This window comes from Hibiscus syriacus, unplaced genomic scaffold (assembly GCF_006381635.1).
Source record: "Hibiscus syriacus cultivar Baekdansim isolate YM2019G1 unplaced genomic scaffold, ASM638163v2 tig00010271_pilon, whole genome shotgun sequence".
NCBI classification, from domain to species: domain Eukaryota; kingdom Viridiplantae; phylum Streptophyta; class Magnoliopsida; order Malvales; family Malvaceae; genus Hibiscus; species Hibiscus syriacus.
Genome location: NW_024062211.1, coordinates 184,084 through 209,813, shown reverse-complemented (window position 1 = coordinate 209,813; position 25,730 = coordinate 184,084). Strand labels below are relative to the sequence as shown.

Here is a 25,730-nt window from a genome sequence, read left to right as displayed (position 1 = left end):
CAAACCACATGAAAATAGACAAGTGGATCCTGCATCTTCAAGCAAAAATCCGCTTATATCAGATGTGAAAACAGGGATCTTAATACTGAGCATTTAATCCAGATTTGAATGAGCTGAATGAGAAAGAAAAAGTAAATGAAGAATTGACCAGACAGATCAAGAGCTTAGAAGAACGAATGAAATCCGTGGAAATAACTGAATCATTTTATGGGTTTGACGCTAGTGAGTTGAGTTTGGTTCCAGACTTAATCCTCCCCATCAAGTTCAAAGCTCCCGAATTTGATAAATATGACGGTACTACATGCCCTTCATCCCACATTACTATGTTTTGTCGAAGAATGGCAGGATATGTGAAGGACGAGAAATTGTTAATTCACTGCTTTCAGGATAGTTTGACAGGACCAGCCTTAAAATGGTATACTCAATTGACCAAAGCCAACATTAGATCTTGGAAAGATCTGGCTAAAGCATTCCTAGAGCAATACCGCCATGTAACAGACATGGTACCTGATAGATGGACTCTCCAAAATTTGGAGAAAAAGAATAACGAAACGTTCAGACAGTATGCTGAGAGATGGCGTGACACAGCAGCCCAAGTTCAACCACCTTTGTCAGAAAAAGAGGCCACAATAATATTTGTCCATACATTGAAAGCTCCTTATTTAAATCATCTAATGGGGAATGCAACCAGAAATTTTGCAGATTTGGTCATTTCTGGAGAACTCATTGAAAATGTCTTAAAAAGTGGCAAAATTGAATCAAATGAGGGGTCTAGTTCCAAAGACCTATGTACCGAAAAAAAGAGAATGAAGTTAACAATGCAAACTCTTACAACAAGGATTCATCGAAAAGTGTTACAATAACCCAGCCAAGGGTTAAGAAAGAGGAAACAAACACTAATCGAGCAGAGTCCAGAGGATCTCGAAAGGAAAATGAAAGGTTGTATTTTACACCTTTACCAGTACCATATGCTGAGATCTATGATTCGCTGTTAAAAGCAGATGTCATACGGCCCTATCCTTTGGTTCCCATGCAACCACCATTCCCTCCTTGGTATGATACAAAGGCACACTGTGTTTACCATGAAGGAATTACGGGTCATTCTATTGAAAACTGTTTGGCATTCAAAAGGGTGGTTCAAAATTTGATCAACACTGGAAAGTTGGAATTCAATACACCATCTGCATCAAATCATCCATTGCCAAATCATGGAGATAAAAACGTGAATGCAATTCAGGAAGAGAACAGAAAGAAAGCAAAAATTGACATTTCTGAAATTAAATCTCCTTTTGTTTGGGTATTCCAACAACTCTCTTTAGCCGGTATAATTCCACAACAATTCAGGCCAAAGCAGAATGAAGGCAAGAATTATTGTGAATATCATCAAGAGAAGGGGCATAAAATTCAACTATGTCCTGAGTTTAGGGATTTGGTGCAAAAATTGATGAACAACAGAGAAATAGAACTCTTTGAAGAAGAACCAGGAAAAAAAGAAGATGATGTTTGCTCATCAGAGGATTCTAAACCTAGTCAAAGAATAAATGATCCTGTGATCATTAATGTGAAATCATCTACGGTGATTCCTACACCAATAAAGCCGAAAGTAGTTATCACCACTCCTCTACCATTTCCATACAAAGATACCCGCAGGGTACCTTGGAATTATACTACCAATGTTTCAATGGTAGGAGGATCTGTTTCTCTAGAAAAAACAGAAGAGAAAATACAGAGTTTGGGTACAACATCGACGTCTGAAGCAGTAAGCGAAGTCGGGTTCTTTACAAGAAGTGGGAGATGTTACTCTCCCAAAACATCCAATGCTTCAGAACAAGTGAAAGCAAAAGGAAAAGCCATGGCAATACCTCATAAGGTATTTGATGATGAATCCCCTCCAGCATTCAATGAGCCTGTGACAGAAAAACAAGCCCAAGAATTTTTGAAATTCCTGAAACATAGTGAGTATAGTGTGGTTGAACAAAACAACAAGCGAGAATTTCTATTCTTGATCTATTGATGAAATACCGGAAGGCGGAATGGGGTCAGTAAAAGCTTTGAACATCACGACACATTGTCATGGTCATGTGTTGCCAGGAGTATTGATTGACAATGGATCTGCTCTCAACTTGATGCCTCTAGTCACACTTCAAAGAATGCCTGTGGATCAATCACACATGAAGAGTTATCAGAATGTAGTGCGAGCCTTTGATGGTACTCAAAAAGAGGTGCTCGGGAAAATGGAAATACCGTTGTTAATTGGACCAGTCGTGTACAATATTGACTTTGTGGTGATGGACATCCACCATACATATAATTGTTTATTAGGGAGGCCATGGATTCATTCAGCAGGAGCCGTTCCTTCTTCATTACATCAGAAATTGAAATTTGTTGTTGATGGACAACTAATATGCGTAGGAGCTGAAGAAGAAATCATTGCGTCTATAACAAGTGATGTTCCATATATTGAAACCAATGATGATGCACTTGAATGCTCTTTCCGAGCCCTTGAATTTGTCAATGCAACCTTTATTGCAGAAGGAAGCAAAATTCCATATCCCAGATTATCTGATTGCACCAAGATGACGGTATGACAAACTTTAGGCATCAGAGCTAAAGCTGGGAAAGGTTTAGGAAAGAGTCTTCAAGGGATTTCGGTTCCTATAAATATACAGATGAAGAAAGATCGTTTTGGGCTTGGATTTAAGCCCAATTTTCAGCAAAAGAACAAAGAGATGAAAAGAAGATGTGAAGACAGAAAGGCAAGGTTGAAAAGGGAAAGAAATCCTTTGGGAACACATGTTTTTCCCACAGTTGAAGACCACATTCAGATCAGGGGAACAATTAATGTAGAACAGCAGCTTGTTGAAGCCTTTAAAGAAGAAAAGTTGACGAAAGATCAAAACATAGTTGAAGAAGCTATGAATGGATTATTTATCAACATGATCATGAATGACAACAAGACTGGCAAATACTTGGATAGGATTCGCCCATGTTTTCCTGGAGAAACACTCAACAATTGGACCACTGAAGATCTTCCTATAGTTTTTAATATTAACGCAGAGTAATATTCAGAACTAATCTTTATGTTTAGCTCAAAAATATGAAAACTTTTTGTTATCTTGTAAAGGAAATTATGTTAAATATAAGAAATTTTCTTTAAAATTTTCAGATGGAAATCATTCTTTACATTTTCTTACATTTTTACATTTATTTATTTCATAAATTTACTATATTCTTTCGGAAATATGTCCGACTTAAATTTGCAGGTGTCACCATGTTAATAGCATGTTTATTCCTAAATTTAATCAAGAGATTAATTTAGAGCAACCCATATGTCTGGAAGAAATCAATGGGTGTGAGTATGAACTGGAATGTGATGTGCCTACTGAACTATTAAGATTGGTAGAAAAAGAAGACAAACAAATTCTACCCCATAAAGAAGAGATTGAGAATGTGAATTTGGGAACAGATAAAGAAATGAAAGAGGTGAAAATTGGTACTACTCTGACAATCCAGATAAAACAAGAATTGATAAATCTCCTTCAAGAGTTCAAAGATATCTTTTCCTGGTCTTATCAAGATATGCCTGGTTTAAGCACATATATAGTGATACACAAGCTTCCAATCAATCCAGAATATAAACCGGTCCAACAAAAGCTCAGACGAATGAGGCCAGAAATGTTGTTGCAGATCAAAGAGGAAGTGATGAAACAGATCAATGCAGGTTTCCTACAGGCAGCTAAATACCCAGAATGGGTAGCCAACATTGTTCCCGTACCCAAGAAAAATGGAAAAGTTCGAATGTGTGTGGATTACAGAGATCTCAACAAAGCTAGTCCGAAAGATAGCTTTCCATTACCCCACATAGACACATTGGTGGACAATACTGCAGGACACGCATGGTTTTCTTTTATGGATGGATTTTTAGGATATAATCAGATAAAAATGAATCCTGAAGACATGGAAAAACAACATTTGTAACCATGTGGGGCACATTCTGCTACAAAGTGATGCCATTTGGATTGAAAAATACAGGGGCAACGTATCAAAGAGCCATGGTAACTTTGTTTCATGACATGATGCACAAAGAGATTGAAGTATACGTGGATGACATGATTGCCAAATCCCGAACTGAAGAAGAACATATTCAAAACCTGAGAAAGCTTTTCCAGAGATTGAGAAAGTATCAATTAAAGCTCAACCCCGCAAAATGCACTTTTGGGGTAACTTCTGGGAAACTTTTGGGATTTGTGGTCAGCAAAAAAGGAATTGAGATTGATCCAGATAAAGTAAAAGCAATTCAAAATCTCCCACCACCCAATACAAAAAAAGAAGTTCGAGGCTTTTTGGGAAGATTAAATTATATATCTCGGTTCATTTCTCAATTAACTGACAAATGTGATCCAGTGTTCAAATTACTTCGAAAGAACAATCCTGAAGTCTGGAATGAAGAATGTCAAGAAACTTTGGATATTATTAAGAAATATTTATCCAATGCCCCCATTTTAGTATCACCAATGCATGATAGACCGTTAATTCTCTACTTGACGGTCTTCGAAAATTCGATGGGATGTGTACTAGGACAGCATGATGAATCTGGAAGGAAAGAAAAAGCTATTTATTATCTGAGTAAAAAATTTACTGATTGTGAAATTCGATATCCACCAATACAAAAATTATGTTGTGCCTTGATGTGGACTACTCGAAGACTCAGACAATATATGTTATACCATACTACTTGGTTGATATCAAAACTTGATCCTTTGAAATTCTTAATGGAATCACCAGCTTTGACAGGCAGAATGGCTAGATGGCAGATGTTATTATCTGAGTTTGATATTGTATATGTCAACCAAAAAGCAATAAAAGGAAGTGTAATAGCTGATTTTCTGGCCAGTCGTGTATCAAATGATTATCAGCCTTTGAACTTCAATTTTCCCGATGAAGATTTGTTGTGCATATCCATGAATGAAGAAGCCAGAACAAATGATGCATCTGCATTTTGGAAGCTTTACTTTGACGGAGCATCTAATGCTTTGGGACGAGGAATCGGGGCAGTGTTAATTTCTCCAGAAAATATTTATTATCCCTTTACAAGTAGACTGGAGTTCTTTTGCACCAATAACATGGCGGAATATGAAGCTTGTGTCATGGGATTGAAAGCAGCTATAGAAAGAAAAATCAAATGTCTCAAAATATATGGAGATTCATCGTTAGTGGTGTATCAATTGCGAGGAGAATGGGAAACAAAAGATCCTAAATTGTTGGAATATCGAAAATTTACCCTCGAATTAGTGAAAGAATTTGAGAGAGTTACCTTCAATTATCTCCCTCGAGAAGAAAATCAAATGGCAGATGCTTTGGCTACATTAGCTGCTATGTTTCAGGCAACTAAGAAAGTTGATATGATGCCAATCAAATGCAAGTATATGAAATTCCTGCACATTGTTATAGTGTGGAAGAAGAGGTAGATGGTAAACCATGGTATCATGATATTTTGCAATATATCAAAAATCAAAGTTATCCACCAAATGCATCGGAAATTGATAAAAGAACCTTGAGAAGAATGGCTGCTGGATATTTTCTTGATGGAGAGATTATGTATAGAAGAAGCAATGATCAAATGCTATTGAGATGTTTAAATACCAGCGAAGTAGAAGCATAATTGAAGAAGTACACAGTGGAATATGTGGAACACATGCAAATGGTCTTTCCATGGCCAGAAAAATAATGAGATATGGATACTATTGGGCTACCATGCACACAGATTGTATTGATTATGCAAGGAAATGTCATAAATGCCAGATATATGCAGACAAGATTCATGTACCCCCATCTCCTTTACATGTAATGACAACACCCTGGCCATTTTCTATGTGGGGAATAGATGTCATTGGTGCAATCACACCAAAAGCATCGAATGGACATTGTTTCATCCTTGTGGCAATTGATTATTTTACCAAATGGGTTGAAGCTACTTCATATGCCAATATTAAGAGGTCCACAGTCTGCAAATTCATAAAGAAAGAGATAGTTTGCCGGTATGGCCTACCAGAAAGGATCATTACAGATAATGCTCTGAACCTGAACAACAAAATGATGACCGAACTTTGTGCACAGTTTAAGATCAAACATGCAAACTCAGTGGCATATCGTCCAAAGATGAATGGGGCAGTTGAAGCAGCAAATAAGAACATCAAGAGAATCATTACAAAGACCACTGAAACTTACAAAGATTGGCACGAGAAGTTACCTTTTGCTTTATATGCATACCGAACTACTGTTCGAACATCTACTGGGGCAACACCGTTTTCTTTAGTCTATGGGATGGAAGCAGTCTTACCAATTGAAGTTGAGATTCCATCTCTTCGAATATTGAGAGAAACAAAATTAGATGAATCTGAATGGATCCAAGCTAGAGTTGATCAATTGAACCTGGTTGAGGAGAAAAGATTGAAAGCTATTTGCCATGGACAAATGTATCAGAAACGGATGATGAAGTCTCATGACAAGAAAGTACATCTAAGAGAATTCCAAGAGGGTGATACAGTACTAAAAAAGATCTTGCCTATACATAAAGATTTCCGTGGGAAATGGATGCCTAATTGGGAAGGACCGTACGTTGTGAAAAAGGCCTTTTCCGGAGGAGCGTTGATCTTGGTAGAAATGGATGGAAAAATTCTGAGAAATCCAATAAACTCGGATTCTGTCAAGAAATATTATGCTTGAAGAGAAAAAGAAAGAAAGAAAAAAAATGGAAAAAAAAGAAAAAAGGGAGTTCAAGATGAAAACCCGCAAAGGGCATCTTGTAACCAGAGGAAGGATTTGAGTTGAAAACCTGAAAAGGCGGCTCAAATGCAGGTTGATATTAGGCATCTGGCAATTGAACCCTCTTAAGATTTTGACAGTTTGGGAGAAACTTCACAGCTACAAGCATTTTGACAACGTTTGAGATCTTCCAGACAAAAGCTTACATCATTTCTCTAAATTGTGTCAACTTGATTAATTTAGAAATACTTATGCTAATAATTTGTTGAGACATTTGAATTTTTATCAATCTTATGTTTGTCATAACTTTGAATACAATTCTATCTATTTCAAGTTCAATTTATTTGAGATTCAATTTATTTTCGAAAATTCAATTTATTCTTCTATGAATTAACATAATTTATTGATAAAAATTCTATCTATTTCAAGTTCAATTTATTTGAGATTCAATTTATTTTCGAAAATTCAATTTATTCTTCTATGAATTAACATAATTTTGAAATAAGTTGAAGATTTCTGAATATCACTTTATGTTAATACTTTTAAATGCATGGAATACAAAGTAAACCAATCATCATCATCATAAATCCATGAACAAGTCATTATTTGCACTATGGATATATAGGGAAACATTGGTTACAATATTTCAAAAGTTGAAGATGACCAGTTTTACTGTTAACTAAATCGTTCCATGATTTGAAAAGAATGGGATATATTGGAACAGCAGAAGAGACAGCTGTCGTAGCAGTCATTGCAAGAAAATGCACCAATAAAAATCTTCTAGTTCATCATGATGATGTTTATTGCTTCCATCAAGATTGTTACACGGGATGCTACCGACAACAAGGTCGAATCCGCCAAATCTATTCATCAATTGCTCCAACCGATCATCATTCAGTTCTTGCACATCTGTTTTCAAAGATATACTAAGACAGTAGAAGGCGACCTCTTTAGCACTGATTCCAGCAAAAAGAAACAAGACATTGATATCACTGGGAAACATGTCTCTATACAGATCCTTGTGTATGGTTTTAAGGAAACCTAGAAGCATTTCCACCTCATCAGGTTCAAGTGGAGCAACTTTATTCCTTCCAACCCATACTAGATTCTATTTTCAGCACTCATCAAGAACATACTTCTGGACACTCGAATGTGGCTCTTTGTCATAAGCTTCAAGAGCCTTACAGATCCTTTCTGTCAATTTGGCACTTCCTGTACATGTTTATAAATAGTTCAACTTTGTTCTTGGATTCCAAGAAGGCTATCATTTCTTTGTCAATGGAAAAGCATCAACACATGGAGGAAACAGAATAAGAGAAATCTGTTATTAATTGGCAGAATTATGAATATAGCCCTTTTCAGTGTAGTAGCATGAAAATGCTTCGAATCTACAAATTTTGGCTTTACATAGAATAAGTACTGTGATATCCCAGTCCAAACATTAACTGGAACAAATGCCATGTGCTCATAGCATCTTCTGGAAGTGTTCTTTGAGTTATCTGATCTGATTTGGTAAAATTAATCATTAAATTTGGAAGAGGAATGTGCTCATAGCATCTTCTGGAAGTGTTCTTTAAGTTATCTGATCTGGTTTGGTAAAACCAATCATTGAATTTAAAAGATAAATGTGCTAATAGCATCTTATGGAAGTGTTCTTTGAGTTATCTGATCTGGTTTGGTATGAAACCACAGAACCAATCATTAAATTTGAAAGATGAATTTGCTCATAGTAGAAATAAGAAGACTCAATAGCATCTTCTGGAAGTGTTCTTTGAGTTATTTGATCTGGTTTGATATGAAACCACAGAACCAATCATTGGATTTGAAAGATGAATTTGCTCATAGTAGAAATAAGGAGACTCAATAGCATCTTCTGGAAGTGTTCTTTGAGTTATTTGATCTGGTTTGGTAGGAACTACAGAACCAATCATTGGAATTAAAAGATGAACTACATGATCGTCTTCATTAAGAAGCTTCTTTTCAAGCTTCTTCTGTTTATTCCTTTCCCAAAAATCATAGCCCAAATTTCGCCTTTTCTTGTAATGGGGATCATCGCATAATGGCTTCCCATCTTTTACCGGAAGAAATGTGTCAGTAACCTTAGCCATTTGAGCAGTACATATAAAATTTGTCAATTCTGCAATTGATGAATCTGGACCACATTTCTCCAGGGCTATTGAAGCTTCAACCTCTGAGAATTCCATTTTTGTCAAGTATAACAGTTTATTCTCCTCATCAGAATCAGAATTCAAGATTTCTCGATATTAAAAGAACTATCGATATCTGTGAAATCATCTGAAAAGGTCACTTCATAATCAGATGAGTTGTTATCATAATCAACATGTTGCATGAATGCAAGCTTTTCAAGAGCCTATACTATTGAGTTTTATTCTCAAGAGGTTTTGTGACATTATATCTACACTTACATTTATCAAAGATGATAGATTCTCTGATTTGAAGAAAGATCTATTGGGTTTTTACAATTGAAGAAACACTCAATTCACCAATCTGAAATCAAATAACTTAACATTCATGCATCATATTTAGGTATTTGCAAAAATAGGTGCATTTTCATTCATTTTTATCCATGTTGAATTTTTAACAGGAATTTCAAGGATTTTAGCAAAGATTTTAAATCCATAACAATGGATCAACATTTCCAGAGAAAGTTCATAATGAGAAGAACTCATCTGAAGAAGGAAGAAGAAGTTCATAATGAGAAGAATTTGTTCAACCTTTTGCCTAAATTCATCACTTGATGGATCAGCTTTTCCAGAGAAAGTTCATAATGAGAAGAACTCATCTGAAGAAGGAAGAAGAAGTTCATAATGAGAAGAACTTGTTCAACCTTTTGCCTGAATTCATCAATTGATGGATCAGCTTTTCCAGAGAAAGTTCATAATGAGAAGAACTCATCTGAAGAAGGAAGAAGAAGTTCATAATGAGAAGAACTTGTTCAACCTTTTGTTTAAATTCATCATTTGATGGATTAACATTGCCAGGTAGAGTTCATAATGAGAAGAACTCGTCATCTGAAGAAGAATAAATTCATAATGAGAAGAATTTGTTCAACTTTTTGTTCAAAACCATCACTTGATGGATCAAACTTTCCAGAGGAAGTTCATAATGAGAAGAACGCATCTGAAGAAGGAAGAAGAAGTTCATAATGAGAAGAATTTGTTCAACCTTTTGCCTGAATTCATCACTTGATGGATCAGCTTTTCCAGAGAAAGTTCATAATGAGAAGAACTCATCTGAAGAAGGAAGAAGAAGTTCATAATGAGAAGAACTTGTTCAACCTTTTGCCTGAATTCATCAATTGATGGATCAGCTTTTCCAGAAAGTTCATAATGAGAAGAACTCATCTGAAGAAGGAAGAAGAAGTTCATAATGAGAAGAACTTGTTCAACCTTTTGTTTAAATTCATCAATTGATGGATTAACATTGCCAGATAGAGTTCATAATCAGAAGAACTCGTCATCTGAAGAAGAAGAGTTCATAATGAGAAGAATTCGTCATCTGAAGAAGGAAGAATAAGTTCATAATGAGAAGAATTTGTTCAACCTTTTGTTTAAATTCATCATTTGATGGATCAACATTGCCAGGTAGAGTTCATAATGAGAAGAATTCATCTGAAGAAAAAGAAGTTCATAATGAGAAGAACTCATCTGAAGAAGAAGAAGTTCACAATGAGAAGAGCTTGTTCAACCTTTTGCATAATTCTATCACAGAAGTAGATAGATTAGCATCAACATTTCCAGAAAAAGTTCATAATGAGAAGAACTCATCTGAAAAAGAAAGAAGAAGTTCATAATGAGAAGAGCTTATTTAACCTTTTGAATGACTCTATCACATAAGGAAATAGGTCAACATCATCCCCAACAGAAAGTTCATAATGAGAAGAACTCATCTGAAGAAAGAGAAGAATTTATTCAACATCTCCATCATAATCAAGTGAAGCCAAATGGATAAAAAAAAATTTATTATCTTTTCGTCTTTGCCCTATTCTTGTTAACACAAGAATGAGCAAAGAGGGGCAGCTGAAGATACTAATTTTTACCCATTTTGATTTATTTATTATTATTATTATTATAATTATTATTATTATAAATATTATTATTATTATTAAATATATTAAATATATAAATAATAATAATAAATACAAGCCCAAAAATCAAAGCCCCAATCAACTGGCCCAAACCAAACTAAAACCCTAAACATTTAGGGTTTCAGCTAGGGTTTCTAACCCTAGCGCCGCAGCCGCCTCTGCCTCCAGCCGCCCCACGTCGACGGTCAGCTGCCACATGCTCGAATCCACTTCAGCCACGACGCCGCCGCCTCGCTGAAGAATCCAGAAGCTTTGCTGCTTCAACACCCGCCGCCCACGTCGCAAGCTCTATGGGGTGAGTCACCACATAGCTCGGTGACTCACCGAACTCCACCTTTCGGACCGGTCCGAGATAAGCGCCGGTGATGGCTATAAAGCCATCACCTAACCTGCAAAAAAAAAAGGAGAGAGAGGTAGCCAAAAAAAAAAAAAGAAGAACGGAGAACAAAAAAAAAAAAAAGAAAACCCCACAACACAATAAGGAAAGGAAGAAGAGAGACTTACCGTGAAAGCCACCGCCTTGATCGGAGTCACCACCGGCCTCTAGACATCACCAAAAACCTTCGAAAACCGAAGGTATTTTTTTAGATCTACTCCGATCGGGAGCCGTTTAGAAGAAAAGACCATCGGAACCGTCATTAGGACGGTCCGATCTACGTTTTAATGTAAAAAAAATGATTCCGGCCACCTGGCTTCTCTCTGTTTTAGAGAGAAGCGAGAGAGAAAATTCTCTCTCAGAGAAGAGAGAGAGAGGAGAAAATGAGAAATGAAGGCTGGCCCTTCGGGCCAGCCGTTTCAGACCTTAAATAGGCCTTCCCGAACGACGTCGTTTCAGGAAGGACTATTTGTGCAAATTTTAATTGTTAAATCCCGTCCGCAGCCATTATAACTTGTATCTCTTATATTTTAGTCACTAAATCGAGTTTATAATCCTTTTAATTCAGATCTTTAATTTTAATTTTATTTATTTTAGTCCTTTGTATTAAAATAATATATTTAGGGTAAATAATAGATTTAGTCCTATAATTTTAATAATTAATATCTTAATCTGAATAGTATGTTTTAATTTATTTTATTCTAATATCCGAATTTTATATAATTTTATTTTAGTCACTAAATTAATAAATAAGAAAATAGCATGTTTAATCCCTATAATTTTGATTAATTATGAATTAGATATTTAATTTTACTATAATGTAGTCACTAATTTTAAATCTTTTTATTTATTTTATTGCTTTTAAATATATAGTTCTAATTGTATTTTTATTTGTTTTAATTTTACTTGTTTATATATTTAAATATTTTTATTATTATTATGTAGTCATAAATATATATATAATAAATAATAATTTATTTTTTTTAAAAATAAATTATTTTAACATTTATTTGTCAATATCAAAGAAAAGGGCAGTCTTAATACAACTGGATGTCCTATTATGGTATTTTAAAATTAAATATTATAAAAAATTATTATTTAATTTTATTCAAATTAATATTTATTAATATCAAAGAAAAGAGCTGTCTTAAGGCACCTAGAAGTCCTTTTTCGATATTTTTAAATATTTTTTATATAATTTTGAAATAATAGGATTATAAATTAAATATATTTTGAATTTTTAAATTTTAATAATAGGGACAATTTATAATTAAAAAGTACCAATTTTGGGCGTTGTAGGGGTGCTAATCCTTCCCTAAACGTAACAGACCACGAATCCCTTTTTATTATTAAAAAGAACGAATTTTTGGTTATAAACGCAGATCAGTTCATTTTTTTAATTGATGTTTTCTTAAAACTCTTTAAAAAAATAATTTTTAGGTATTCGACCTACCTGACCCAAAAGGCCGATGACGACTCTCAAATTATTTTCAAAACCATTTATTCATATCAATTTTCCTGCCAAATAAATTTTTCGTACCCGGACGAAAACCGGTTATGACACCAATCATTTAAGGTGCGATTGGAACAACGTAAAAACCGGGTGATTTTAATAAAAACATTTTCTTTTTCTTTTTAATCAAAATACTGAGTTTTAAGGTCTGCGAAAATCCAGAAATCGGGTTCGAGAGTCAGTTAAGGGTGGTTTTTATTTAGTTGATTACCCTATATTTAAAATCGAAAATTTTGAGTTCGATCTTTATTTAGTTTGAAAATCATTACGGATGCACAATTGAAAATGGTATTCATTTATTAAAGCCGATAGCATTCTCTCCTAACATAAACGCGAGAGATCAACTATTGTGCTTAATAATTGAATATTGCATCGTTTTTAGAAAATCATAATGTGGTTTTGAAAATGATGTCGACTTATTTTGGGAATCATCAGTAGTCACCCCCTGAGCATACTTGCGAGAGATAAACTATTAATTCCCTGATAAATGAACATTGCCTTAGATTTATAAATAAAATGCACTGACAAAATTTTATTCATCCTAATTAAACTAAAAGTAAATTAAGGTTTTTTTTTTCTAGTTTAAAGTGTCACATAAACATGATCGAAGTTCGAGGACTAAAAAGGTCAAGTTCTAAAAATATCGATTTCTAAAAGATTTGAAAGTCTAAGGACCTAAATTGATAATTTCTAAAGTTAGGGGGCTAATTAAAAACCTAATTATTATCTAAATTATTAAACTTAAAGTTTTTTTAGAAAATATTAATTATTAATTAATTTTAGAATTGAGCAATCGATTCGAGTAATCGGGCATCTTATGCGAAAACTCGACTCGAATTGCTCTCTAATTAAACTAGAGTGTTGTCCTAATTGCTAAGCTTGATTCGAATATTAAATTAAATCTAAGAATCTACATTATGGAAAAAATGAAACATTTAATAAACTTAAATAAAAAAAATAAAATAATAAAATAAACCTAAATATGAGGACCTAATTGCATAAATTTGAAATTACTAAACTAAAAGGGAATAAATTAAACATGAAAAAGGGGCTAAATTAATATAAATTGAAAATTAAAGTTTAATTCAAAATAAAATAAAACTAAACAGATTAGTGACTAAAATACAAAACACACGTAATATACAGGGATCTAAGAGTAATTTTTCATTTTTATTAAGCCTAAAAAGTAGTATGTTAAATAAAATGATAAAATTATAGAATCAATCCACATACATTTTAAAAAAAATTAAATAGTCACTACACATGACTAAAATGCAAAAACACAACAAACTTAGAGGGACTAAAAAGAAATTTCACTAAAATAAATAAAAATAGGCAAATAAAAGGGAAAAATATATATTCGAACCCTACTGGACTAAAATTTACAAACACGCTAAACCTGAGAGACTAAAACGTGAATAAACAAAAAAAATAAAACATGCATGGCAGAAAAATAAAATAGCAGTTTTGGTCCCTGCAAGGACCAAACTGTAAAAACACAGCAAAGGTTCAGGGGCCTTAACACAATTAGACCCTTAAGTTTCTCGATATATACCAATAAATCTTTTTTTCATTTCCTCGCTAAACAAAAAAAAGGGAGAAACTCTTCCCTCTCCCTTCGACCATCCCACTGCCGACAATCGTGCCCCACCTCTGGCCGCCACACATGGTGGTCGAAAAACCAAAACGACCTAAAACTTCCCCGAGCCTAGATCTATCCTCCTAGAGCCTATTTTAGGAATTAAAATACCCGAAAACACCCTAGAACTATCCAAAAATAGCCTAAAACCTTTCGACTACCCGGACTTCGACGACCCTCTGACGACCCAGGTAAGATTTTGAATTTACTCCTTTTTATTTTTGTATTATTTTTATTATGGAATAGTGGTTTTTTGGTTGATGTTCGAAATAATAAAATACTATTTTGGGTCTGTTATTTGCTATCTATTAGTGTTTAGGGGAAACTAAAGCAACATTTTGTTTTGAAAATAAAAAACTACTGAGATTCAAAGTAGAAAAACACACGAAAAGAAAAAAAAATAAAAAATGATGTTCAAATGTAAAAAAAAACACAGAGAAAATAAACCTTCAAACTACTTGTTTATTGCTTTTGAACCAAGTGTTACAGTGTTTTTGAGAGATTTTTTAAAATCATGTTTACATATTTTTTGCTGGGTTAAATACCCATTTTCATATAAAAAAAAATATCATTTCTATTATGTTGCTTGTGTCTTGTTTTGTAGGGTGGCATGGAGTGCTTGCTGCTGCCGATGTGCACGGTTAATTGGGGCAGGAGCAGGTGGTTTCTGATTGGGGGGGAAATGACAGGATTTGGTTGGGTATAGTGGGTGGTTGCCCAGTTGGGTTAGACCCGGGTCGGGTCGGATTCGGGTGAGCCCGGTTTGGGTTTAAGGGTTTTAACTAGTTTGGGTTTTGTTTGGGTTTGATTTTGGTTGGTTTTAATATTTGGGTTTGGGGTGTAAAATGTAAAAGGGGTTTGGGCTTCTGGTGGTTTTAGAAAAATGGAGCTTACAATTGCTCTTCTTTGCTCATTGCTATGAAAGAGAATGAAGTAAAGATAATAAAGCACCATTTTGACTCAATATTTGCTCTTCAAGTCGCAGGTTCTTCTCATTGTGATTTTTCTTCTGGAAATGTTGATCCATTTAGTGAGGTATTGCTGATTCGAAGTGTTGTGAATCTAGCAATATGTCAAATAAGTTCTTCTCATTATGAACTTCTTCTCCCCCTGTCGGATGAGTTCTTCTCATTATGAACTCTCCATTTGAAAATGTTAATCCCTCAAGCAAGGCGTCACTGATTCGAAATGTCGTGAATCGAGTGATAGGTCAAACAAATTCTTCTCATCGTGATTTTTCTTTTAAAAATGTTGATCCCTTAAGTGAGGTGTTACTGATTCGAAGTGTTGTGAATCTAGCAATAGGTCAAACAAGTTCTTCTCATTATGAACTTCTTCTCCCCTTATCGGATGAGTTCTTCTCATTATGAACTCTCCATTTGAAAATGTTAATCCCTCAAGCAAGGCGTCACTGATTCAAAATATCGTGAATCGAGTGATAGGTCAAACAAATTCTTCTCATCGTGATTTTTCTTTTGGAAATGTTAATCCCTTAAGTGAGGTGTTACTGATTCGAAGTATTGTGAATCTAGCAATAGGTCGAACAAGTTCTTCTCATTATGAACTTCTTCTCCCTTTGTCGGATGAGTTCTTCTCATTATGAACTCTCCATTTTAAAATGTCAATCCCTTAAGCGAGGCGTCACTGATTCGAAATGTCGTGAATCGAGTGATAGGTCAAATAAGTTCTTCTCATTATAAACTTTCTCTCCCTCTTTCGGAGGAGATTCTCTCATTATGAACTCTCCAATGGAAATATCAATCCCTCAAGCGAGACATTGCTGCTTCAAAATATTGTGAATCGAGCAATAGGTCGAACAAGTTCTTCTCATTATGAACCTCTTCTCCCTCTTTCGGATAAGTTCTTCTCATTATGAACTCTCCATTTGAAATGTTAATCCCTAAAGTGAGGCGTCGCTGATTTAAAATATCGTGAATCGAGCGATAGGTCGAACAAGCTCTTCTCATTATGAACTTCTTCTCCCACTTTCGGATGAGTTCTTCTCATTATGAACTCTCCATTTGAAATGTTAATCCCTCAAGCGAGGCGCCACTAATTCGAAATGTCGTGAATCGAGTGATAAATTGAACAAGCTATTCTCATTATGAACTTCTTTTCCCTTTTTCGGGTGAGTTCTTCTCATTATGAACTCTCCATTGGAAATGTTGATCAGTTCATCTTCTCTTTGAAGATTTTTAAACCTGCAAAAGGTTATCATGTGCCAGTGATTTGGTGTTTGAAGTACCCGAAGGTATTGACCTCAAGATCTTCAAATTTGTTACGATCCATGAAAGATATGGATTGAATCTTTGCTGAAGTTGTGAAATGAATCTTTGTTGGCTCTTTGAATTCCTATCAAATATTCAAAACTTGATGTAAAATGAATGTGTATGCTCATATTCAATAAATGCTTGAGTACGCATGATGTGATTTTTGTGTTTTTGGGGTTTAAGGTCTCGTAAGCCTTTGTTTCCCTCTTTTATCATCATCGAGTCTTTGTCCTCACCGACTCCTTTTCTGATTTGTAATCTTTCTCATTATTTTATGTGTTATTCAGGCTGCTGTCACTTCTTCTCTCACCTTTTCATATATTACTTGCTTTAATTAGTGTAAATATCGAACGAATGGACGACATTGGATTCCCAGTATTTTTACAGGTTAATCAAAAAATAATACTGAGAATTTTTTAGAATTTGGATTATGCTAGGATACTTGTGGCATGCATGAATGAATAATTTAAAGATTGAAATTATAATCGTGAAATTTATTGATAAAAGATAAGTTTTACATAAAGTCATGGCATTCAAAAAATTGAACAGATATTCTGGAAGCAAAATTATATTACATAATGAATTCTAGCACAAGTGTTCCTGAATCAGTTAATTTGGCGTCTCGAGGTGATCCTTTGTCTGGAAGATCTCGAGGTGGCAGAGTTGTTTGCAGAAGTGAAGTCATTCACGAACTACCAGTCTTTCAAGGGGGTCTATTTGCCGGATGCCTTAATATCAAAACGCATTTGAGCCACCCTTTCAAGTTTTCAACTCAAATCCTTCATTGGTTTCAAGACGCCCTTTGCGGGTTTTCACCTTGAACCTCTCATTTTCTTTCCTTTTTCTTTTTCTTTCTTTTTTTTTCTTTTTATTTTAGGCGTAATATTTCTTGACATAGTCTGAATTTATTGGGTTTTTCAGTACTCTTCCGTCTATCTTTGCCAAAATTAAAGCTCCCCGGAGAAGGCCTTTTTGAAAAACGTAGGGCCCCTCCCAATTGGGTATCCATTTTCCGTGAAAATCTTTCTGGATTGGAAAAATCTTCTTCAATACTAGATCCCCCTCTTAGAACTCTCTTGGGCTTACTTTCTTGTAGTGGGCTCTTATCATCCTCTTTTGGTACATTTGTCCATGACATATATCATTCATCATTTTCTCTTCAATAAGATTCTGTTGATTAAAGAGAGATTGAATCCATTCTGCTTCATCCAACTCTATTTCCTTTAAGACTCGAAGTGATGGAATTTCAACCTCAATATGTACGATTGCCTCTGTTCCGTATACCAGAGAGAAGGGTGTTTCCCCTTCAATGTACGCACATTCATTCTATATCCATATAGGGCAAAGGGAAATTTCTCGTGCCAATCTATGTAAGTCTCTATAGTCTTTGTAACGATCATTTTAATGTTCTTGTTTGCTGCTTCTACTGCCCCATTCATTTTTGGGTGGTAGATTACAAAGTTGGAATGTCTTATCTTGAACTGCGCACAGAGTTCATCCATCATCTTGTTGTTTAGATTAGTAGCATTATCTGTGATGATTTTTTTGGCAATCCATATCGACATATTATTTACCTCTTTATGAATATACAAACTGTAGATCTCGTGATACTGGAATAGGAAGCAACCTCTACCCACTTTGTGAAGTAATCGATTGCCACTAAGATGAATTAATGCCCATTTGAAGTTTTCAGTGTAATTACCCCAATGACGTCCATGCCCACATAGAGAATGACCAGGGTGAGCTCATGACGTGCAAAGGTGAAGGTGGTGCTTGAATTTTATTCGCATATATATGGAATTTATGGCATTTTCTCACGTAATTGACACAATCTGTATGCATCGTGGCCCAATAGTATCCATATCTCATAATCTTTATGGTCATAGATAAACCATTTGCATGTGTTCCGCACGTTTCACCATGCACTTCTCCCATCACGTTCTTCGCTTCTTTGGCAGCTACACATCTCAGTAAAACTTGGTCACTGCCCTTTCTGTATAGGATTTCCCCATCAAGGAAGTATTCGACTGCCATTCTCCTGATTGTTTTCTTGTCAATTTCAGATGCTCCGAGAGGATATGTCTGGTATCACATATACTGTAAGATGTCGTGGTACCATAGATGACCATCTATTTCTTCTTCTAGGTGATAGCAGTGAGCAGGGGTCTCACATACTTACATCCATTTGATTGTCCTCTCGGGGGAGATATCTGAACGTGAAATCCCCAAATTCTTTCGGTAGTTCAAAGACCAAATTTTGATATTCGACTAGCTTCGGGTATTTCGTTTCCCATTCTCCCCTTAGTTGGTACACTACTAATGAGGAATCTCCGTAAACTTTGAGCATTTTGACATTTTTTTCAATAGTTGCTTTTAACTCCATAATGCATGCTTCGTACTCGGCCATGTTTTTAGTACAAAAGAACTCTAATATGCTTGTGAAAAGATAATAAATCTCCTCTAAGGAAATCAACACTGCCCCAATTCCATTTCCTAAAGCTTTAGAGGCTCTCTCAAAGTACAAGGTCCAAGATTTGTTACCCCAGAGCTCTTTTCATCTATAGATATACACATCAAATCTTCAACTGGGAAATTAAAGTTTAGAGATTCGTTGTCATCCAAGACACAACTTGTAAGAAAGTCTTATATGACGTTTCCTTTTATTGCCTTTAGGCTCACATAGGCAATATCAAACTCAAATAACATCTACAATTGAGCCAGTCTATCAGTCAGAGCATGAGACTCCATAAAATATTTTAGTGGATTCATCCTCGATATCAACCACGTGGTATGGTATAACATGTACTGCCTGAGCCTCATGGTAGCCCAAACTAAGGCACAACACAACTTTTGAAATGGTGGGTATCAAGTCTTACAATCGGTAAACTTCTTGCTCAAGTAATAAATGACTCTTTCCTTTCTTCCTAACTTGTCATGTTGCCCTAGTACAGAACCCATTGAATTTTCAAAAATTGTTAAGTAGAGAATTAACGGTTTGTCGGGTATTAGTGTTACTAGTATGAGGGCATTGGACATGTATTTCTTGATGATTTCCAGAGTATCCTAGCAATTGTTATCCATAGCTCAGGATTATTCTTTTTTGAGCAATTTGAATACTAGATCGTACTTATCGGTTAGCTGAGAAATGAATCGCGATATATAATTTAGTCTTTTCAGGAACCCTCGAATTTCTTTTTATGTACGAGGTGCTAGAAGGTCTTGAATTGCCTTGACCTTATCCGGATTGATCTCGATTCCTTTCTGGCTCACCATGAAGCTCAATAGTTTCCCCGATTTTACTCCGAACGTGCATTTGGCTGGATTGAGCTTTAATTGGTACTTCCTTAATCTTTGGAACAATTTTCTCAAATTTTGTACACGCTCTTCTTCCGTTCGGGACTTGGCAATCATGTCATCTACGTACACTTCTATTTCCTTGTGCATAATGTCATGGAAGAAAGTCACCATGGTTCTCTGATAGGTTGCCCCAATATTTTTCAACCTTAATGGCATTAATTTGTAGCAAAAAGTTCCTCACACGGTTATAAAACATCATTTTCTCCATATCTTCAAGGTTCATTTTGATCTGATTATACCCTGAGAAGCCATCCATGAAGGAAAACCAAGAATGCCCCGTAGTATTGTCCACCAGAGTGTCTATATGAGGTAAGAGAAAATTGTCCTTCGGGCTAGCCCTGTTAAGGTCTTGATAATCCACGCACATGCGGACCTTCTCATCATTCTTAGGTACCAGAACTATATTGGCTACTCATTCGGGGTATTTACCTCCTAAATAAAACCTTCATCAACTTATTTTATTACCTCCTCTTTAATCTTTAATAACATATATGGTTTCATTCTTATGAGTTTTTGTTGAACTGGCTTGCATTCTGGTTTAATGGGTAATGTGTGGACTACTATATCAGTGCTCAGCACCGACATATCTTCACACTCATTTACTTCTTCCAGACACAATGGTCGATTGAAATCTATCTTGTAACTGGTCTCAGGAACAGTTATACTAGTATTATTGTGACATCTGCATGAAATTTTGCTCGGATATATTGGAATGTAAAGAAAAAAGAATATAGAATAAATAATATAATGCAAAGAATATAATGCAAAAATGCATAGAATGAAAGTGATTGCCATTTGAGAAAAAATATATTTCATTAATTGATTGGATAATCGTTGAATTTTACAAAAAGTTCAATAGATACTTTGAAGATGCTAATACAAATTATTTCTGGGCATTACTTTGGATTGACCCTAAAAACTACGGGGAGGTATTCGACTGTCCAATTGTCGAGATTTTCACCAGTGAAGTAAGGACGAATTATATCTAGAAACTTTTTGGTTTGGTTTCCTCCGGTAATCATGTTGATTGATAGTCCCTTTAGAGTTTCTCCCATCCACCCTTCTTCTTTTGTTAGCCTATCGATCTCAATGGCACTGGCCAGTTCCTGCTCTATATCGTACACTCCTTGGAATTTGAAAGAGCTCTTTAAAGGAGGAAAGGACATGCGTTCTCCAGGGATGTCATCTCCTCTCAATCTGGCTTTCCTTGCCTCAGCTATTTTCTTAAAACTCTTTAAAAAAATAATTTTTAGGTATTCGACCTACCTGACCCAAAAGGCCGATGACGACTCTCAAATTATTTTCAAAACCATTTATTCATATCAATTTTCCTGCCAAATAAATTTTTCGTACCCGGACGAAAACCGGTTATGACACCAATCATTTAAGGTGCGATTGGAACAACGTAAAAACCGGGTGATTTTAATAAAAACATTTTCTTTTTCTTTTTAATCAAAATACTGAGTTTTAAGGTCTGCGAAAATCCAGAAATCGGGTTCGAGAGTCAGTTAAGGGTGGTTTTTATTTAGTTGATTACCCTATATTTAAAATCGAAAATTTTGAGTTCGATCTTTATTTAGTTTGAAAATCATTACGGATGCACAATTGAAAATGGTATTCATTTATTAAAGCCGATAGCATTCTCTCCTAACATAAACGCGAGAGATCAACTATTGTGCTTAATAATTGAATATTGCATCGTTTTTAGAAAATCATAATGTGGTTTTGAAAATGATGTCGACTTATTTTGGGAATCATCAGTAGTCACCCCCTGAGCATACTTGCGGGAGATAAACTATTAATTCCCTGATAAATGAACATTGCCTTAGATTTATAAATAAAATGCACTGACAAAATTTTATTCATCCTAATTAAACTAAAAGTAAATTAAGGTTTTTTTTCTAGTTTAAAGTGTCACATAAACATGATCGAAGTTCGAGGACTAAAAAGGTCAAGTTCTAAAAATATCGATTTCTAAAAGATTTGAAAGTCTAAGGACCTAAATTGATAATTTCTAAAGTTAGGGGGCTAATTAAAAACCTAATTATTATCTAAATTATTAAACTTAAAGTTTTTTTTAGAAAATATTAATTATTAATTAATTTTAGAATTGAGCAATCGATTCGAGTAATCGGGCATCTTATGCGAAAACTCGACTCGAATTGCTCTCTAATTAAACTAGAGTGTTGTCCTAATTGCTAAGCTTGATTCGAATATTAAATTAAATCTAAGAATCTACATTATGGAAAAAATGAAACATTTAATAAACTTAAATAAAAAAAATAAAATAATAAAATAAACCTAAATATGAGGACCTAATTGCATAAATTTGAAATTACTAAACTAAAAGGGAATAAATTAAACATGAAAAAGGGGCTAAATTAATATAAATTGAAAATTAAAGTTTAATTCAAAATAAAATAAAACTAAACAGATTAGTGACTAAAATACAAAACACACGTAATATACAGGGATCTAAGAGTAATTTTTCATTTTTATTAAGCCTAAAAAGTAGTATGTTAAATAAAATGATAAAATTATAGAATCAATCCACATACATTTTAAAAAAAATTAAATAGTCACTACACATGACTAAAATGCAAAAACACAACAAACTTAGAGGGACTAAAAAGAAATTTCACTAAAATAAATAAAAATAGGCAAATAAAAGGGAAAAATATATATTCGAACCCTACTGGACTAAAATTTACAAACACGCTAAACCTGAGAGACTAAAACGTGAATAAACAAAAAAAATAAAACATGCATGGCAGAAAAATAAAATAGCAGTTTTGGTCCCTGCAAGGACCAAACTGCAAAAACACAGCAAAGGTTCAGGGGCCTTAACACAATTAGACCCTTAAGTTTCTCGATATATACCAATAAATCTTTTTTTTCATTTCCTCGCTAAACAAAAAAAGGGAGAAACTCTTCCCTCTCCCTTCGACCATCCCACTGCCGACAATCGTGCCCCACCTCTGGCCGCCACACATGGTGGTCGAAAAACCAAAACGACCTAAAACTTCCCCGAGCCTAGATCTATCCTCCTAGAGCCTATTTTAGGAATTAAAATACCCGAAAACACCCTAGAACTATCCAAAAATAGCCTAAAACCTTTCGACTACCCGGACTTCGACGACCCTCTGACGACCCAGGTAAGATTTTGAATTTACTCCTTTTTATTTTTGTATTATTTTTATTATGGAATAGTGGTTTTTTGGTTGATGTTCGAAATAATAAAATACTATTTTGGGTCTGTTATTTGCTATCTATTAGTGTTTAGGGGAAACTAAAGCAACATTTTGTTTTGAAAATAAAAAACTACTGAGATTCAAAGTAGAAAAACACACGAAAAGAAAAAAAAATAAAAAATGATGTTCAAATGTAAAAAAAAACACAGAGAAAATAAACCTTCAAACTACTTGTTTATTGCTTTTGAACCAAGTGTTACAGTGTTTTTGAGAGATTTTTTAAAATCATGTTTACATATTTTTTGCTGGGTTTAAATACCCATTTTCATATAAAAAAATATCATTTCTATTATGTTGCTTGTGTCTTGTTTGTAGGGTGGCATGGAGTGCTTGCTGCTGCCGATGTGCACGGTTAATTGGGGCAGGAGCAGGTGGTTTCTGATTGGGGGGGAAATGACAGGATTTGGTTGGGTATAGTGGGTGGTTGCCCAGTTGGGTTAGACCCGGGTCGGGTCGGATTCGGGTGAGCCCGGTTTGGGTTTAAGGGTTTTAACTAGTTTGGGTTTTGTTTGGGTTTGATTTTGGTTGGTTTTAATATTTGGGTTTGGGGTGTAAAATGTAAAAGGGGTTTGGGCTTCTGGTGGTTTTAGAAAAATGGAGCTTACAGTTGCTCTTCTTTGCTCATTGCTATGAAAGAGAATGAAGTAAAGATAATAAAGCACCATTTTGACTCAATATTTGCTCTTCAAGTCGCAGGTTCTTCTCATTGTGATTTTCTTCTGGAAATGTTGATCCATTTAGTGAGGTATTGCTGATTCGAAGTGTTGTGAATCTAGCAATATGTCAAATAAGTTCTTCTCATTATGAACTTCTTCTCCCCCTGTCGGATGAGTTCTTCTCATTATGAACTCTCCATTGAAAATGTTAATCCTCAAGCAAGGCGTCACTGATTCGAAATGTCGTGAATCGAGTGATAGGTCAAACAAATTCTTCTCATCGTGATTTTTCTTTTAAAAATGTTGATCCCTTAAGTGAGGTGTTACTGATTCGAAGTGTTGTGAATCTAGCAATAGGTCAAACAAGTTCTTCTCATTATGAACTTCTTCTCCCCTTATCGGATGAGTTCTTCTCATTATGAACTCTCCATTTGAAAATGTTAATCCCTCAAGCAAGGCGTCACTGATTCAAAATATCGTGAATCGAGTGATAGGTCAAACAAATTCTTCTCATCGTGATTTTTCTTTTGGAAATGTTAATCCCTTAAGTGAGGTGTTACTGATTCGAAGTATTGTGAATCTAGCAATAGGTCGAACAAGTTCTTCTCATTATGAACTTCTTCTCCCTTTGTCGGATGAGTTCTTCTCATTATGAACTCTCCATTTTAAAATGTCAATCCCTTAAGCGAGGCGTCACTGATTCGAAATGTCGTGAATCGAGTGATAGGTCAAATAAGTTCTTCTCATTATAAACTTTCTCTCCCTCTTTCGGAGGAGATTCTCTCATTATGAACTCTCCAATGGAAATATCAATCCCTCAAGTGAGACATTGCTGCTTCAAAATATTGTGAATCGAGCAATAGGTCGAACAAGTTCTTCTCATTATGAACTCTCCATTTGAAATGTTAATCCTTAAAGTGAGGCATCGCTGATTTAAAATATCGTGAATCGAGCGATAGGTCGAACAAGCTCTTCTCATTATGAACTTCTTCTCCCACTTTCGGATGAGTTCTTCTCATTATGAACTCTCCATTTGAAATGTTAATCCCTCAAGCGAGGCGCCACTAATTCGAAATGTCGTGAATCGAGTGATAAATTGAACAAGCTATTCTCATTATGAACTTCTTTTCCCTTTGTCGGGTGAGTTCTTCTCATTATGAACTCTCCATTGGAAATGTTGATCAGTTCATCTTCTCTTTGAAGATTTTTAAACCTGCAAAAGGTTATCATGTGCCAGTGATTTGGTGTTTGAAGTACCCGAAGGTATTGACCTCAAGATCTTCAAATTTGTTACGATCCATGAAAGATATGGATTGAATCTTTGCTGAAGTTGTGAAATGAATCTTTGTTGGCTCTTTGAATTCCTATCAAATATTCAAAACTTGATGTAAAATGAATGTGTATGCTCATATTCAATAAATGCTTGAGTACGCATGATGTGATTTTTGTGTTTTTGGGGTTTAAGGTCTCGTAAGCCTTTGTTTCCCTCTTTTATCATCATCGAGTCTTTGTCCTCACCGACTCCTTTTCTGATTTGTAATCTTTCTCATTATTTTATGTGTTATTCAGGCTGCTGTCACTTCTTCTCTCACCTTTTCATATATTACTTGCTTTAATTAGTGTAAATATCGAACGAATGGACGACATTGGATTCCCAGTATTTTTACAGGTTAATCAAAAAATAATATTGAGAATTTTTTAGAATTTGGATTATGCTAGGATACTTGTGGCATGCATGAATGAATAATTTAAAGATTGAAATTATAATCGTGAAATTTATTGATAAAAGATAAGT

The 25,730-nt window shown here is 34.8% G+C and overlaps 1 pseudogene; it reads left to right on the top strand.

Annotated features, from left to right (window-relative positions):
• Window positions 1-3,798: 3,798 nt before the first annotated feature.
• On the top strand, window positions 3,799-17,421 carry LOC120203846 (annotated as a pseudogene).
• Window positions 17,422-25,730: the final 8,309 nt, after the last annotated feature.